Consider the following 16,901-nt stretch of genomic DNA (forward strand, 5'->3'; position numbering starts at 1 on the left):
AGTTTGATTAGCAGCAATATTTGGATGGAGTTGGGAAACAGGTTCCTGCCTTAGCCTACCACGTGAGTCGACATTGTGTGCGCGAATTTCTCAAGTTATCTTCAATAGTTTCGTAGAAGCAAATTTACATATATAGTGTGCAGTTTTAGGGAGTGGCTTTGTCACTATGCCAGTATTAGCGCACATATTTAGTTTGTGGCTTAAACTAAATCTTATTATGCACAGCTATGCTCTTGGTAGCGGGGCCCCCAACCCATCCACGTCGGCAATGAAGCAACGCAATGTTTGATCATCTTTTCCATCTGCATTATCACTTTGCATTGGTTCAGTTACCTACCATGGAAGTTCCAAGATCGTATTGTCAACCCATCAAGGGCAAACTAGCCTTCTGTGAGTGTATTCCAGGAAGCAGCCAACGCAACAAATCAAGTGATCAGTCCGTATGGTTAAGTGACTATCGCATCTTTATGATAATCTTGAATTTATTGCACAGCAGTCCAAGCTCTTGTAACCTTATAGTCAATCTGAGCAATTATTTTCGTTTGCTATGTGCAAAGGTGAGCATGCAACAATAAGTCCTGTAAATGGAGTAGAATCTTGTACTTTGGAGGTGTAGAGTTCCAAGCCATGAGGTTTACTTGTGCGTGTTTTGCTCAAGCGCTTCTTCAGTATCTTGGTAAAGCAACCAGTCTTAAGGTTGTGGTGATAACCCAACGTTCGTGCTATTCATATAGTTCACTCAGGTTTATAATCTTAAATCGGTGTACCATCACCGTATCATCGGGACTGCCCATTGTCATCCAGGAAGTGGATGCCCCACCATCTCCTCTCTGCCCGGGGAAAGGTCATTTGAAATGAGGATGTCTTCCTACAATCAGACTCCAGTGCTGAATAATCCAGAGGATCAACCCAGCGATAGTGATTGGGCAATTTGTCCAAGCTTCAATGTTACGTGTGTGAGTGACGCAGTAATTCGTGTGTCTTGTGTAATCAGTGTTCTTTTGGAAATGTTTCTCACTTGTGTAGAAAGTGTATTTGAGAAAATGATAGTATGTCATGTTTATCCAATGCCTGCCATAAGGGTAAGTACCCCATGTGATAAGAGCTCGCCTTCGCAGCCGGCTAATAATTCTGCTTCGCACAGAATTTGTCTTCACTTTCAGTGATTTATCGACGTAATGTGTACATATCGCACCCTCTTGTGGATTTGCCAGTGCACTATTAAAATGTTGGTTTGCAGGTAATCAGTTGTATTTATCAGAAGTCTTAGTTACTTCAGAAGCAGTTTATGAATAAGATGAAGTGCATAGCTTATAACTATCCTTCAAGATCATTATGGTTAAGCCACGAGCACGTCTCCACCGTTTAAAGTTTGCTTGGCCACGTAGCACAAGTTGGTCAAGAGTGTTATCCTCTTTGGTTGTCATGGTTGTGTTACAATTGATGTAACTCTTTGTAGGAGTCATACTGTTCTCGTTCTAGTTCTTTCTTCTTAATCTCTGCCTAAAGGTGTCTTAGCCGCAGTAGTGTTCCACTGCAAATTGACTACATGTTTTTTTTTTATTAGTTATGTCCCAATGCTTATGCCTCACTCAATTCTATGTCCACCCGACTAGTCGTAGTTACTAAAGTTAAATTGCTCGAGTTATTTTGTACTAAATAAGTACTAAATCCATGGTGAACTTATTAACATAATATTTTGCTTGTAGTGTATATCCTGGGTGTATTTATTATCCATGTAATATGTTTTTTTTATCTTTATTATTTTTCATTTTTTTTATTATTTTATTCAGTATAAGTCTAATTAGTCTCATGACTGTGCAGGTTTATGAGTTACAGAAACTTTATGTTGTTTGATTTCAGTTTCAATGTTAGAAAACCTAGTCATTCCATTTACACGTGTATTATAAGTATTGACTAATCTCACATGTGAATATTTACTCAGTCAAATAAATATTACCACCCATATAATCACAATTTTACATTTGAAGAAACCAAACCTTACAGGTGTATTTTTAATGGTTGAGTTTTCCTTGTTTTATTCTCAGGTAAAGAAATCACGGCACAAGGAAAGGGCTGTTCTCGGTGCACTCGTAGAGTGTACAGAGGACAGTCTCGCACAGGTTGGATTCGTTTACCGTTGTATAGTTGTGTTATGTTTTTCTATTAGATCATTTAAAAATGCGGGTTTATCCTGTTTTTGGTGTTTGCTTGCTTCTTTCCTGTGTTCTAAGCAGTTCACAGGTGGCGACCCCTTTAGTACATCTATTAACTCTGTGCTCCAGCACTGGGCGTCACCCTTAGCTGTAGCCTGCCAGGGATTAGGGCCCTCTGGGCGCTACACTCTCTTATTTGAGCTTTTTCGTCCGGTTTTTTTTCTTTGTTTGTTTTTCAAGTCCAGAGGCATTGTAGAAGACATTACGTATGGTTTCACACCTTCCTGCGTCGAGACATAGGAGGTGATGACGTCATAATTCTAAAATATATTTTTTCGTGTAATATTTTTTGGGGGGGTTATGTAAAGTATTTTTGGCGGGCTTATTTTTGCACGTAGAAGATTGAAATTTTGCACAAACATTCAGTCCACCGAGTAGTATTTACCAGATTTTTTTAAAAGATTTCTGCGTTAAAACAGGGGGGAACCAGAGGGGCTAAAACTTGAAAAAGGGATATTTTTACCCAAAAAATCCCGTTTTTCCTCATTTTCCCGCCTTAGATACATGATGGAGACACGTGAGTCATACCGTCTGAAAGGCAGTTCTATTCTGAAGAGAATGATGTGTGACAAATGGCCCTAGGGTAATTAGGGAAGTGTCAGGGAATTTTTATCAAAATGTACTTCTGTATAGGGGAATTTTAAACATTTTCGGTATTATTTTTTGCGGGCTTATTTTTGCACCTAGAAGATTGAAATTGTGCACAAACATTCAGTCCACCGAGTAGTATTTATCAGATTTTTTAGATTTCTGCGTTAAAACAGGGGGGTACAGAGGGGATAAACGTTGAAAAAGGGAAATTTTACCAAAAAATCCCTTTCACGGGATTTTCCCGCCTTAGATACATGATGGGGACAAGTGAATGGTACCGACTGAAAGGCAGTTCTATTCTGAAGAGAATGATGGGCGAAACATGACCCTAGGGTAATTAGGGATGTCTCAGGGAAAGTTTAAAAATTTCCCTATGTATATGAGAATATGGGACATTGCCGGTATTTTTTGGGGGCGGGCTTACTTTTGCACCAGGAAAATTGGAATTGTGCATAAATATTCAGCCCACCGAGTAGTATTTACCAGATTTTTTTCAGATCTCTGCGTTAAAACAGAGGGGTCCAGGGGGGCTAAAAGTTGAAAAAAAGGATATTTAGACCCAAAAACTCCCGTTTTTCCTCATTTTCCCGCCTTAGATACATGATGGAGACACGTGAGTCATACCGTCTGAAAGGCAGTTCTATTCTGAAGAGAATGATGGGCGAAACATGACCCTAGGGTAATTAGGGATATCTCAGGAATTTTTTACCTGAGATCATGGTATTTTACGGTAATTTGGGGCATGGTGGGAATTCCTGATAAAATTTCTCCCGCCCTTGGTATTCAAGATAGAAACTTGAAATTTGGCACACACATTCAGTATACCAAGTGCTATTTATCAGATTTTTTTAGATGGCTACGTTCACACAGACCCGCTCCAGAGGGGCCCAAAGTGCGAGAAAAAATTTCCCTCCGAAATTTTCCCTTTGACTTCATTTTTCCCGCTCCTGGTATAAGGTATGAGCATGGGAGTGGTACCATTTGCAAGCCAGCTCAATTCTGAAGAGAATGAGGTATGAACCCTGATCCTAGGATAAATAGTGACGATGCAGTAGCTGCCTGACTGAAAGTCTAAAAAATAGCCCAAAAACCCCGGATCTGGAAAGTCGTTCATTTTATAAATCTGTAGATAATAATATAAACTCTTTAAATTTAGTTGATAAGGATTTGGTGTCACAATTTAAAGATATACTTTATAAACATAAAAATGCCTTCTCACTTAAACCAGGATGTTGTAAGAATTTTATGTATAATACTGAAGTGGATACCAAAGTTCCCATAGTAACAAAACCCTACATTATACCGTATCGTTTCAGAGAGAACGTACGTAAGCAAATATCGGATATGTTGGCACAGGGCATAATACGACCTTCTCAAAGTATTGATTTAAATCCGTTACATGTAGTACCGAAAAAGAACGGTAGGCTGAGAATAGTTATAGACCTTCGAAAGCTGATTTCCCATATCAAATTACAGGAAGTGAGATAACTCCCAGTAGACGAAATTCTTAGTTCATTACAGGGTAATACGGTGTTTGGAAACCTTGATCTCCTTATGGTCTATAATCGAATCATGTTGGAGGAAAGTTCGAAGCCCTTCACTACCTTTCTGTTTGAAGAACAGTTATATGAATATAACCATGTAGTCTTTGGATTAATAAATGGTAGTGCGGCTTTGGCCTCCTGTCTAAATCGAGCACTAGACCAAGACCTACGCAATAATGTTGTTTATTATGCAGATGATATTTTGATTATGCGGAAAACACCAAAAGACTGAAAAAATTGGATATTGTTCTTGAACGTTTAGAACATTCTGGTCTAACCATAAATATTGAAAAATCAAAGTTTTTCAGAAAGTCTATTGAATTTCTAGGATATTCTGTTGTCACAAATGGGATATGTTATAGTGACTCGGAGGTACAACACATTAGAGACTTACCTATTCCCACAAATATAAAAGAAACCCGACAAATACTCGATTTATTCAATTGGTTCAGAAGGTCTGTCCCTCGGTTTGCCGAAATTGCCGAACCTTTATTTTCAATCACCAAGAAAGGAATACCGTGGCATTGGGGTAATTCACAGGAACAAAGTTTTCAGCAATTGAAGATTTGTATTGTGAAAAACATTCGCTTGAATCATCCTAATTATGATCGTTCATTTTTTGTACAGTGTGATGGTGCGTTATCGGGAATTTCCGGGATACTCTGGCAACCGAGTGATTCTACTAATGAACCAGCTGTTATACATTGGGTCAGTCGTACATTAAAGAATGTCTAAAAAGGTTATACAATAACTGAAATTGAATTACTTGCCGTGCTATTTTCGTTGCGAAAATTTGCCCCTTATCATAGTGGATGTCATTTTACAGTTATCGCAGATCATAATTCTTTATGTCATTTAAAGAAAGTACAAGGGTATAATAGTCGTCTATTAAGATGGTCCTTGAAATTGCAATCTTTTGATTTTGATGTGAAGCATATAAAAGGAACTGATAACATTCCAGTAGATACTTTATCCCGATTGTTTTCCAATGAAAATCATCATCATTATATATAAATGTTTTTAAAATTCTGCTAGAAGAGATATCCAATATTTCTTTAGAAGAATTGCGAGAGTCCCAAAGAAGTCATGAGAACTATGCGAAAGTTATACATCATTTGACATCTTGTGCAGATGGTTGTAACTGTCCTCGTTCCTGGACCTCAATATATAGGATGTCTAATGGCGTATTGGTAATTAAAGACTAAATTTGAACAAAGAACTAAAATTTGTGTTCCGTCTAAGTTGATGCCCCGCATATTGAAGACATATCACGATGATTTCGGACATTTTGGTTATTTAAAAGTGTATTCTTTAATCAGCAAATCCTTTTATTGGAAAACACTTAGATCGCAAATTAAAAATTATATCAGGGATTGCGAAGAATGCATGAAGATCAAACATTATCAATCATTATATAAACCCATGATGTCAATAATGCCAGAACGATCACATTCTTTCATTTCAATAGACTTGTATGGACCTCTTCCCAGAGCGTCCACAGGTGAGACTTTCCTTTTCACAGTTATGGGCATTTTTACGATATATTTAGTAGCATATCCTTTTCGTAAAGCGACTTCGTCAGCAATTATTAATCTGATCTTAAATGTGTATACACCCCATTGTGGGCCCGTTGAACACATACTTTGTGATAATGGTGGACAATTTCGAAGTAATCTGTTCCTTCGTGCTATGAATAACGCTAATATCAAGATGCATTTTGTTACTCCTTATCATCCAAGTAGTTCAGTTGTGGAAAATATACATAGGAATCTTGGTATGCTATTTAGACATTGCTGTCGTAATAAGCATTCGGATTGGGTCAAGTACGTTACTGAAATCACCTACTTTTTAAATTATTCAGTATCTGGTGCATTGGGTGTAGCATCAGCCAACATACATAATGGAAGTGATTGTAGCCTATAAAACCGATTGAACAACATTTTGGCGTCCAACTTAATGAAAATGACGAAGTCAATTATTCACATCTAGTGAGTATGGTGCAACTTCGCAGGATGCAAAAATTTAAAACTCGTAAGCAAAAGGTAGAAGAGCGACAAGTGGATAAAATTAAGATCAGGCCTAATGATTTAGTTTTTGTAAAACTTCACTCACAAAGTGATGCATCATTAAAAAGGATTTACAAGTTTTGTGATATATTTGCTGGACCTAACTTGTGTATAAAACAAATCAATCCTAAAGTTTTCGAGCTAATGGATGTAAAAACAGGAAAAATATTAAAATTACGTAATGTTGGTGAAATTAAATTTTGGCGTCCTTCAAAGTATACTGGGAATCTATGAATGGAATTAGTTAAAACTCTCGTTCCATCTGAGATTATAAAGAAAGTTAATGTAAAAAATGTATAACAGATGGCATTCAGTTTCAAAAAGGGAGAATACTAAGAGTTGTGGAGATATATAACGCATAATGTTATATTTTAATTTATGACTTTCAATGTAACCTAGAAGAAGTCATTGGTTATGTAACTTAAGCTAAAGTCACGGAATCTGAGGAAACCGTATTCAATTGATTTTTGCTTTATTCCGCTTTAAATATCGTTATGATTTTGTTTGTTATTTGCATTTCATTTGAATTTTATAAAGATTATTCAATGAATTAACGAATGAAACAATTCGTACAATTATTGTTATGTTCTGATTATTATTGATATTGCAATCTTAATCTATAGTTTGTTTAAATATTTCTTATATCTGATCCTTTTACGTTCAAAGAACAAGCCTATGAATAACTTATAAAATACATCTTTGTCAAACTCTTCTTTACCACGCCCAAATATACAACTTAGTTTTGTTAACAAACTTTTAATGGCCTAGAACGCATTATGAATAATTTATAAACTGAACTTTTGACGTGCCCTATCGACGTTATGATGTATAAGAGTATAATTAATTATGAAAATAAAAATAAATATAATGTATATGAATTATAATGTGAAATATAATTTACATATACGAGGGACGTCTGAAAATGTAAATGCTTAATATGTAAAAGCCAACAGTCCAGGATACTTTTTCTTTTAATTGGTAGCCCAAATAAGAGAAAAGTCCGTGTGTTCATTGCGCCATATACAACGATATGTTGTATCATTTTCTTGTAATCTTGTAATAAGCTTGTAATTTTATTTGGGCGATACTTGATTCTTATATGCACTAGCCAACTATCTTGATAGAAGAAGAAGAAGATATTAAATTATGATTTTGTGTTTTTGAATGTTGTCATAGATACCTTTTAATGTATGTAATGGAAGGTATCGGTAACCTTGACGACGGATTGCTTCTGTATTATAGAAAAAGAAGTACCTTAAGATATAATGTTTAAAGTTGTCCCACGTTAAGGATCTGAGCTTTATAATAAACGACATTTGTGCGGCAGTGAGTTATTTATTTTGGTTTATTCATATTGGCTCAATAATATTTTTAAGGATCAGGAAATGATACGTTGTTATAGTATCTACCTCAAGCTGGATGTTGATCTTCACTTTGCTTAAAGGCGAATCCTAAGGGGAATAATGGGTTTCAAAATTAATGAAAAAATCGAATATGTTACATGTTAGTGGTTTTAAACATTACATTTTCATTGAAATGGTTATTCTAACGGGAGGAAATAGAGTTAAATAAAGCTATGAACAAACAAACAAACTAACAATTGTCTTCGTGCGAACAACAGGCATTTGTACTAATACGCTATACACATAATCATTACTGTGAAACTATAAAGGTAACGAAGAAAATTCTCTCTCTTTTTCACCCACCACTTTCGAACATCGATGTGTCATCTAAGACGTACACTCATGTCCAAAATTATTGTCGCATGTCTATAAACATGTTGTTCTAGGAATATAATTTGACTAGCAGCGTTCACCCCGCTTCGCTGCGGTCACCCCGGAACGCAATAAACTTTGTTACTTAGATAATTTTTACTTTTTCGCTTTCAAGTGATATGATAAAAACCATAGTAGATTGCAGTAAATGTTAACATTATATCGCCTGTCATTTATGTTAACCCGCCGAGTGACACGGTCATGCGGGTTGCATACGTTTATTTTTACCTATGATGAACTAACAAAGGATTTGTACGTTATGGACACTTGAATGGTCAATTATCTCAAGACACTGGTAATTGAAAATTAAAGTGATATGATAAAAACCATCTAGGGTCCAAATCCTAATAACCCCCCAAAAATGAAAGAAATTGGTTCAGCCGTATTAGCGTGATGAGGGAACAAAGGATTTGTGCGTTCTCTTTTATATATAAGATAACGAATTCGTCCGGTATTTTTATAATGTTAGTATTGTATAATCGGCAAAGACATCTATGTGGCAAATTTCATGTCAAAAGAACAGTAAATAAGAACAATAAAACGAAAATAAATCTTTTTGTCCATTTAGTAACATGTTTTACTCATTCTAATTTTCGTATTTATAATTCTTTTCCAGTAAAATTTAGCACAAATATACATTTCCCGATTATACACACAATATCAGTATTAAACGTACCCTGCTAAATCATTATCAAATTATATTCTTACAAGAAGACAGCTATAAATATGCGACAATCATTTTGGAGATGAGTGTACATCGAAGATTAAAAATAGTTCCCATCAGCATCGACGACCTTCTGCCAACGTTCTGGAAGACCATGGATTCCATCGCGGTAGAACTTGGTGGCCGGTGAAGCGAAGAAGGTATCTAGTGCATTTTGCATCTATACTAGGGATTTGAACTGGCGTCCTCTAAAGCGATTGTCCATGGAATGGAACAGGTGATAATCGGACGGTGCAATGTCCGGGGAGTATGGCGGATGCAAAAGTTTCCCATCCAAGGCGTAGAATAATGTCCAGGGTCATCCTAGTCACGTGGGGCTTAGCGTTGTCTGTAACAGAAGGACCCCTTTCCGATTCAGAAATGCTGGCTCCAGAGTTTTGAGTTTTCTTAAACAGGCTCAATTACTGGCAGTACATAGTTGCATTAAAGATCTGACCAGCTGGTAGCAGTAAACCAAACACACAGGAGAACCTTCTTCTGGTACAGTGCTGGTTTCGGCTGTTTTGGAACCGGTTCTTGCGATGATAACCAATGATGACGGCGCAGTGGAGCTTCGTACAGGACCCGTTTCTCATCATATGTCAACATCCTTCCGGAAATGGCTCTTTCATCAGACGAGACAGCAAAGAAATCCAGGTGTCTGCTCAGGTTACCTTCAAATCATGTGGGACCATCGACCCAACTTGTAGTGCCTCCCAAGTTGATGGAGGTTGCTGGATGGTTTCTCCACTCACACTGAATTGTAGTCCCAGTTTCTCACATATTTGGTCACTTTCGAATCAATTGCTGCCTGAAGATCATTTTGTACACCTGTTGGCCTTCCGACACGTGGTGCGTCTTCGAGTGTTTCGTCACTGTCCTTAAACTTGTTAAACATCACTGCACTGTCCGCGTAGTCACGACACCCTCACCAAAGGCCTGACATATCTTCCGCACCGCTGCAGTGGCGTTTGACACCAGTTTGAACTCATACAGCACACACGCCCTTACGACGCTCTGTGGAGGTCCCGTGTTCAATCTGTCCTTACGCAAGTTCACGGTGTAACTGAACTGCCACAACCAACCAGGTATTATGTTGGATATACCCACACCAACAACTGACCTTCGCCTTATTTCCAATCGCATTCAACTCACGGCTAATTGAACACACCTCTACAAAAAGCGACAGAACTTTCTTGGTTACCTTTATACAATTAGTGGATCATATAACCGTTTCCAAGAACCTAACACCCTCTGTATCAACAAGATAGAAAATGAAGTACGGATGTCCAGACTCTTAGGTTATGTCAAGGAGTAGTATTGCCAGAACGTTGATACAAAATATAGCTAAACGAGCGATAAAGATTCCAATTTGGGGTGATAAGTTGCTTATATATATATATATATATATATATATATATATATATATATATATATATATATATATATATATATATATATATATATATATATATATATATATATATATATATATAATCGTGAAATTCATTGTATATACAAGTGTATGTACCATTTAAATCTTCAGATATAATTCATATGGCTTATCATGCTTTCAACAAGGCCAAAGTCTATTACTACTAGTACTACACATAATTTGCTCTAGGCACTTTATCTACGGGACGGACCAATCCTTGAATCCGGGATTGATTTTCCACTGCTTTCCACACGTTTGTTCGTATTTTGAAGCAGTATCATCATTCCAGATTTTGCTTGAAAGGGGGAGAGCGAGAGCGAGATTTCACAGATGTAAATAGAGGCTTACGTCTTTTATTACTAGGCCTATATTATAATTCCCATGCCGTAAACGTCGCTAACACCACTAGTACCAACCGCTAGTGTGCCACTGGCGGCAGGATTTCGTCGAGACGAAAGAGATATCTAGAGTAAGGGTGTTGAAGTTACCACCGCGTTGCAGCGAGGACTTCATTTTGATCCGCGCTCCTTCAATTTGACGCGGAGAATTGCGAATAAATCAACATAAACTATCGCCAGTCACGTGCGTGCGGTTATTATTATATATTTTTTTCCTGACGAATTATTCCTAAAGTGAGCTCCAGGAGTCAAGAGTAACCCCTGCCTCTACATCATGAAATGAAAAATCTTGAGATGAGTGCGTATAATTGTATGAATTTAGATCAAAACTGTCGCCCATCATTTGAAAGTGAATATAGGAAAACCATGAAATAAAGTAAACAGACGTGCGTCATTTTGTTACACAATTACATGGCGAGCTGATTTTTATTTCATCCGAAACGGTTATCGTCGAATATACACGGTTACAGGAGCATTCAGATTAGCCAAATTGAAAAGGCCTCAACGATTTATCCCTCTACAAGTGACGGTTTCATCGCCTTCGTGGCCAAGTCGGAAGAGCACGCACCTCGTAATCGAACGGTTAGTGGTTCGTGCTCACCTCGGGGTACTATTTTTTAGTGTTTTTAGACTCATCTTAATATAAACAAATTACGCATATAAGCAATTTAACATATTTTGGAGAGTAATTTTGTTGTTCATTGGCGTTTCGTCGCGTCTCTGCTGCTGGTGGTATAATTTTCAAAACGGAAGTGGAGCCACTGCAGATAGTCGCTGCGAGGCCGCCAATTTTTGGCGAGATGTCACTAGTGGCCCATCGGTGGACCACCGACGCTTATGACATGGAGATACTAATACCTACTTGATTTAACTCACCTTCTATAGCATCTTCTTAATTACCAAAAGGGTGACCAATCGAAAAAAAACAAAAAACAAATAGGCGCTAGTGTGAAAGTCCAATTCTCTAGATTTAGCGACTTTTCCTTCAAATTGGCAGCACTGGTCAGGGTTGCAAGAACTAAAATCACTTGATTGTCCAACAATATTGTTTTCTTAAGTTACAGTTCCCCTGGTTAATCTACTAAATAAGTTAAGTATTAATAAATGACGGCAATACTAAAATAAAAAATATTCATGCTCAAAGCAAGAATGACTCGATTTAGTTGGGAGTTGAGTTTGCCTTTTTGCATTGAGACTATGAGAAGAGAACTTCTGCTTAAGATCGGATCCGAACCATTATTGGGATTTATATCCAAGGTTCCATACCTTCTAGGAATTAAATCCAAGATCACGCGCGCCGACAGTGCAGGTGTTAATCATAAGACTACGAAGCGGCCTGAGACATGAATCAACGCCTATCGTGTCTCCAGTCATAAGAAATTTGTAAGGTCTTAAGTTACTCAAAACCTTTGAAGTACGAGCTGTGATCAAATAATACGGTGAACAGTTTTATTAGAAACAAAGTATAAGCTTACATGGAATTTGATTAATCGCCTTCAAAATATTGACCTTGGCTAGCAATGCACTTATCCCCATGACTGGATGCATTTCTGGAAGACTTCTTTCGGAAGGTCTTCAGCTGCTCTGTCGTGGCTCTCTCTATGTCCGGAATGGTATCAAAACGTTTTCCACTAAACACGGTTTGAATGTTTGGGAACAGTCAGAGGTCGCATGGTGCCATATCTGGAAAGCACAGAGAATATGGACAGACAGGAATATTTTTTCGGCCCAAAACTCACGGATCAAAAGCAAGGTGCGGCACGACGCGTTTTCGTGGTGAAGGAAGACCCATTTAATCGACGGTTAAAATGCTTTCCACGAACGAGATGTCTAATTCTTCGGAAAGCTACTGAATAGTCATTCTCCTGTTTGAACAAATCATTTGTGCCACTTTTTGCATGTTTTCATCTGTTTCTGACCTCGAAAGACGTCTCGATCGTTGCTCGTTTTCAACCATCTTGCCGCTTTTCAATCACTCCTTGTAAACAGTCTTCAATGCCACGACTTCATCGCCATACACTGATTTTGACATTTCGTGAGCTTCTTTGCTACGTTTTTGCAGTTTAGAACAAAACTTAATGTTGGCGAGTGACAGTTAACCGCTTCGGACGCCGAGTACCGTATACGACACACAAAATTAGCATTATTTTTTGTCCTGATGGAGCGACAACATGGTACATACGACACACGTATTTTGCTTCTCTTCCTTCTCGCCAGAGTAGGCGCTACATTTGATAGAAGCTTGACAATTGAAGAACGCTTTCCATTGGTCCTAGGTAGTGTTTTTGGAGGAAAGAAAATATTGCGGAAACCGAAAAATGATATGATTACCTAAGTATTCTACTTCTCTTTCTTTAGCGCATTTTTTAATGCATGTTGATTTAACTTGTTAAAGCCTTGGGATAAATACGCAATTGATTATTTTGCTCTTTTTTTTTTTTTTTTTTTTTTTGGAGGAAGGGAGATGGAGACCTTTTATTTGATCGTGTGTCGTATGCGACACTATGAAACCAACCGTTACAAAAGATGATTATTCATAATCTAGAGATATCTCATGTTTTCTATCTCTTCACCTGGGTTCATGAACGTGTGACCGTTTTAGGGATTGGAAATTGAAGACTTTAGTGCGAAAACCCGTCAAATCCAAAAACTGAAAGTGTAAAGGAGATAGATTCACAACGGTTTCTCATCTTCCGATTTTCTTCAAACTTAGCTCATATATACTACACCAAAAATAAATCGACACATATATATATATTTTTTTTCGTTTCTTTCGGAAAATTGTTTAAGGGGGGCAAAGGGCCGCTTTTCAAAAAAGGGTCCCCTTGACTAAAAGGACAACATTAAAGAAACGAAACTCTCCCGATGCAAAGATGACTTCAAAGTAGGAAATACTGGTTTTGTCGTTTTTGCGAGAAAAGAGATTGAGCGGGCAATTGCTGCCTTCGAAATGACAAAGGACCCCACACAATCCTTACGGAAATTAGATTTCGGTGGAATTGCTTGAAATCGTGATATGTTGTAGATATTTTGATCCTGAGAAACAGTCTTAACGGACATAACCATCAATCACTGACCGTTTGGCCACTACAGGGCCACTTTTTTGAAAGCAGCCTAAAATAGTGATATTCTGGATTTTGATGAAAATGACTGAAACTGCGATATGTTGTAGATATTATGATCCTGAGAAAAAAGTCTCAATAGGCACAGTCACCAATCACTAACCGTTTGGCTACTACAGGGCCACATTTTCCAAAATAGCAGAAGGTAACGGTATTCTAGATGTCGGTAAAAATGAATGAAACCGTGATGTGTTGTAGATATTGTGATCCTGAGAAAAAATCTCAATGGACAAAACTATCATTCACTACCATTTGGCCACTGCAGAACCACTTTTTTTGAAACGAGCAGAAGGTAACGGTATTCTGAATTTCGGTGGAATTGCTTGAAACTGCGATATTTTGTAGATATTGTCATCCAGAGAAAAAGTCTTAATGGACACAACCACAAGTCACTAATCGTTTGGCCACCACATGGTTACTTTCTTGAAAACAGTATAACGATGTTCCGGATTTCTGTAAGAATGAGTAAAAATTTATGATATATTGTAGATCTTCTCATCGGGAGAGAAAGTCTTAATGGGCACAGCCATCAATTGTTGACCGTATGGCCACTACAGGTCAAGATTTTTTAAAACAGCCAGGAATAACGATGTTTTTGATTTAGGTATAAATGAATGAAACTGTGATACATTGTAGATGTCATGGTCCTGAGAAAAATTGTCTAGAGCTTTCCAGGGTTTTCCTTTGTCCCTCAAGATGGAACATCGGAATGTTGTCTATGCTTAAATGATATTAGCCGCTACTCTCCCCCATCCCTTTTCCGGGAGCCGTGGTGTCTCAGTGGTAGAGCGTTCACCTCTGGTGCTTGCGGTCCCGGGTTCGATCCCAACCCCCGCCAAGTGAACTTTGTGGTGGACAAACACCGTGTGCGTGGGTTTTCTCGGGGTTCTCCCGTTTCCTCCCACTTTCTTCATTCCACCATTTCATTCATTTCTCATCATCACCGTCACCTTTAGCCTAACCAGCATAACCGTGAGACGTAAAACTCAAATATTTCATTTCCCTTTTCCGGGTTGTGGGATAGGACTTTTCATGGCTTCATACAATTATATCAAAATTCCAGAATATCCTTACCTTCTGCTGTTTTAAGAAATGTAGTCCCGTAGTTGCCAAATGGTTAGTGATTGGTGGTTGTGTCCATTGAGACTTTTTCTCAGGATCACAATATCTACAATATATCACGGTTTCAACCAATTCCAACGAAATCCAGAATACCTACCTTCTGCTGTTGTCAAAAAACGTGGTCCTTAAAGTGGTCAAACGGTGTGATGGATGGTTGTGCCCATTGAGACTTTTTCTCAGGATCCAATATTAACAACATATTAGGGCTTCAAGCAATTCCACCCAAATTCAGAATACAGTTACCTTCTACTGTTTTCAAAAAAGTGGCTTCGTAGTAGTCAAACGGTCAGCAACATTTCACAGTTTCAAGCAATTACACCGAAATCCAGAATACCATTACCTTCTCATTTAACCTTTACAGGACGAACGGCTCAAAGCCAACAGTTTAAACCTCCATCACTTTGCTTCTAACTAACCTAAAGAAATGATTTAGGTGTCTATCTCTTTACGAAGAAACAAACTTTCAAACGATGAGAATTTCGTCCACATTGGGGTCCAGCAGCGGAAAGGGTAGGAGGGAGAAGTTAAATGTTTTAGTTCCTCCACCCCCCAGTATTTGGGGGAGATAGACTCTCCTTCCAAAGGAACTACAAGCATCAAAAGTGGTATCAATGAAGATAAACAAACATCCTAACTAATGATACCCTGTGTATGACCATTCTTGCCCACGAAAAATAACAGTGTTGCCAACTTCGAGAAAATATATTCTTATTTCAAATTTTATTGATTTCTTATTCTTCTTTTACGGGTTGGACACGAGGGGCACAAAAGTTACCTCGTTAGAATCTATGTTCCATATAGTATAGAGGCATTTGTAAATATAACAGTCCGTGGGATTTTGAATGAAGTAATTATATGAGTGGTGGCGATGGATAGGTGATGAGCTATAGAATCGTGTACTACCGAGTGTTTTGCCTCAAAGTGTGGCCGAACCGGTGTATGACGTCATACTTTTAAGATGGCGACTAACGCCGACATCGATGATATTTTACTGCTATACAGGCTAAAGTTCCCAACCGATTTTTATGAGAGGTGGCTCATTTTATTTCTTACGGCTGCTGAATGTATCTTTTGCCAAATAAATAGTTTCACTACTTCAAAAATTAAGAAAACTATCAAAACTGGGATAAAATTAAATCACTTTTTCGAACTTCAATGGCCATACCGACTAAACTAGCGAATGGGTTTTAATAAGTGTCTTATTTTCCTCCATGGCTATTATTTATTCCTATTGCATAGATATTTACCAAATAGATAATTTTATTTATTTACAAATTTAATAAGTCGGAAAACTTGATATAAAATTGAATCTTTTTTGAAAGATATGCAGTCAAATATCGACAATGAAAATGGTGTTTGATATAAAATATTAAAAATCATTATGCCGATAAATACGTTAAATTAAACAAAAGTTTCCAATTATAGGGAAGTTATTTTCATATTGTAGTGGACCACTTCCTTATTACCGTAAAAAAAAAAATATACACATTCAAATTATACAAAAATGAAAATTAGTAAGTATGTTGAATGGGTTGTAAAAGCAAAACAAATACTAAAATACTTTAAATACACAAACAAACCTTTTTTATTATTACACAATTGTTTGGAAACGAAATTAATAATAGAATTTTTTTTCAACTTATGAGTCATCATCTGAGTCCGATAGTTGCATTTGATCATCATTTTCACTGTTGTCACAAATCTCTTCTGCTTCACATTTGCCCAGTGCTGTACATCTAAGTGATTGAGCACGGCTTTGCAATTGACACAATTGACAGCACATGGTTCTTTGACACAACCGCAACGTACCAATTTTAAAATAGCTCCTGGAGCGCATGGTACATGACTCATGATAGGAAAATACTCATTTTCAATCTTTTACTATCAAAACGTAGAGGACCAAGAAGATCCGGTTGTGGAAGATTAGCC

Source organism: Thermobia domestica, chromosome 1, assembly GCF_964235325.1.
Source record: "Thermobia domestica chromosome 1, izTheDome1.hap1.1, whole genome shotgun sequence".
Lineage (NCBI taxonomy): Eukaryota > Metazoa > Arthropoda > Insecta > Zygentoma > Lepismatidae > Thermobia > Thermobia domestica.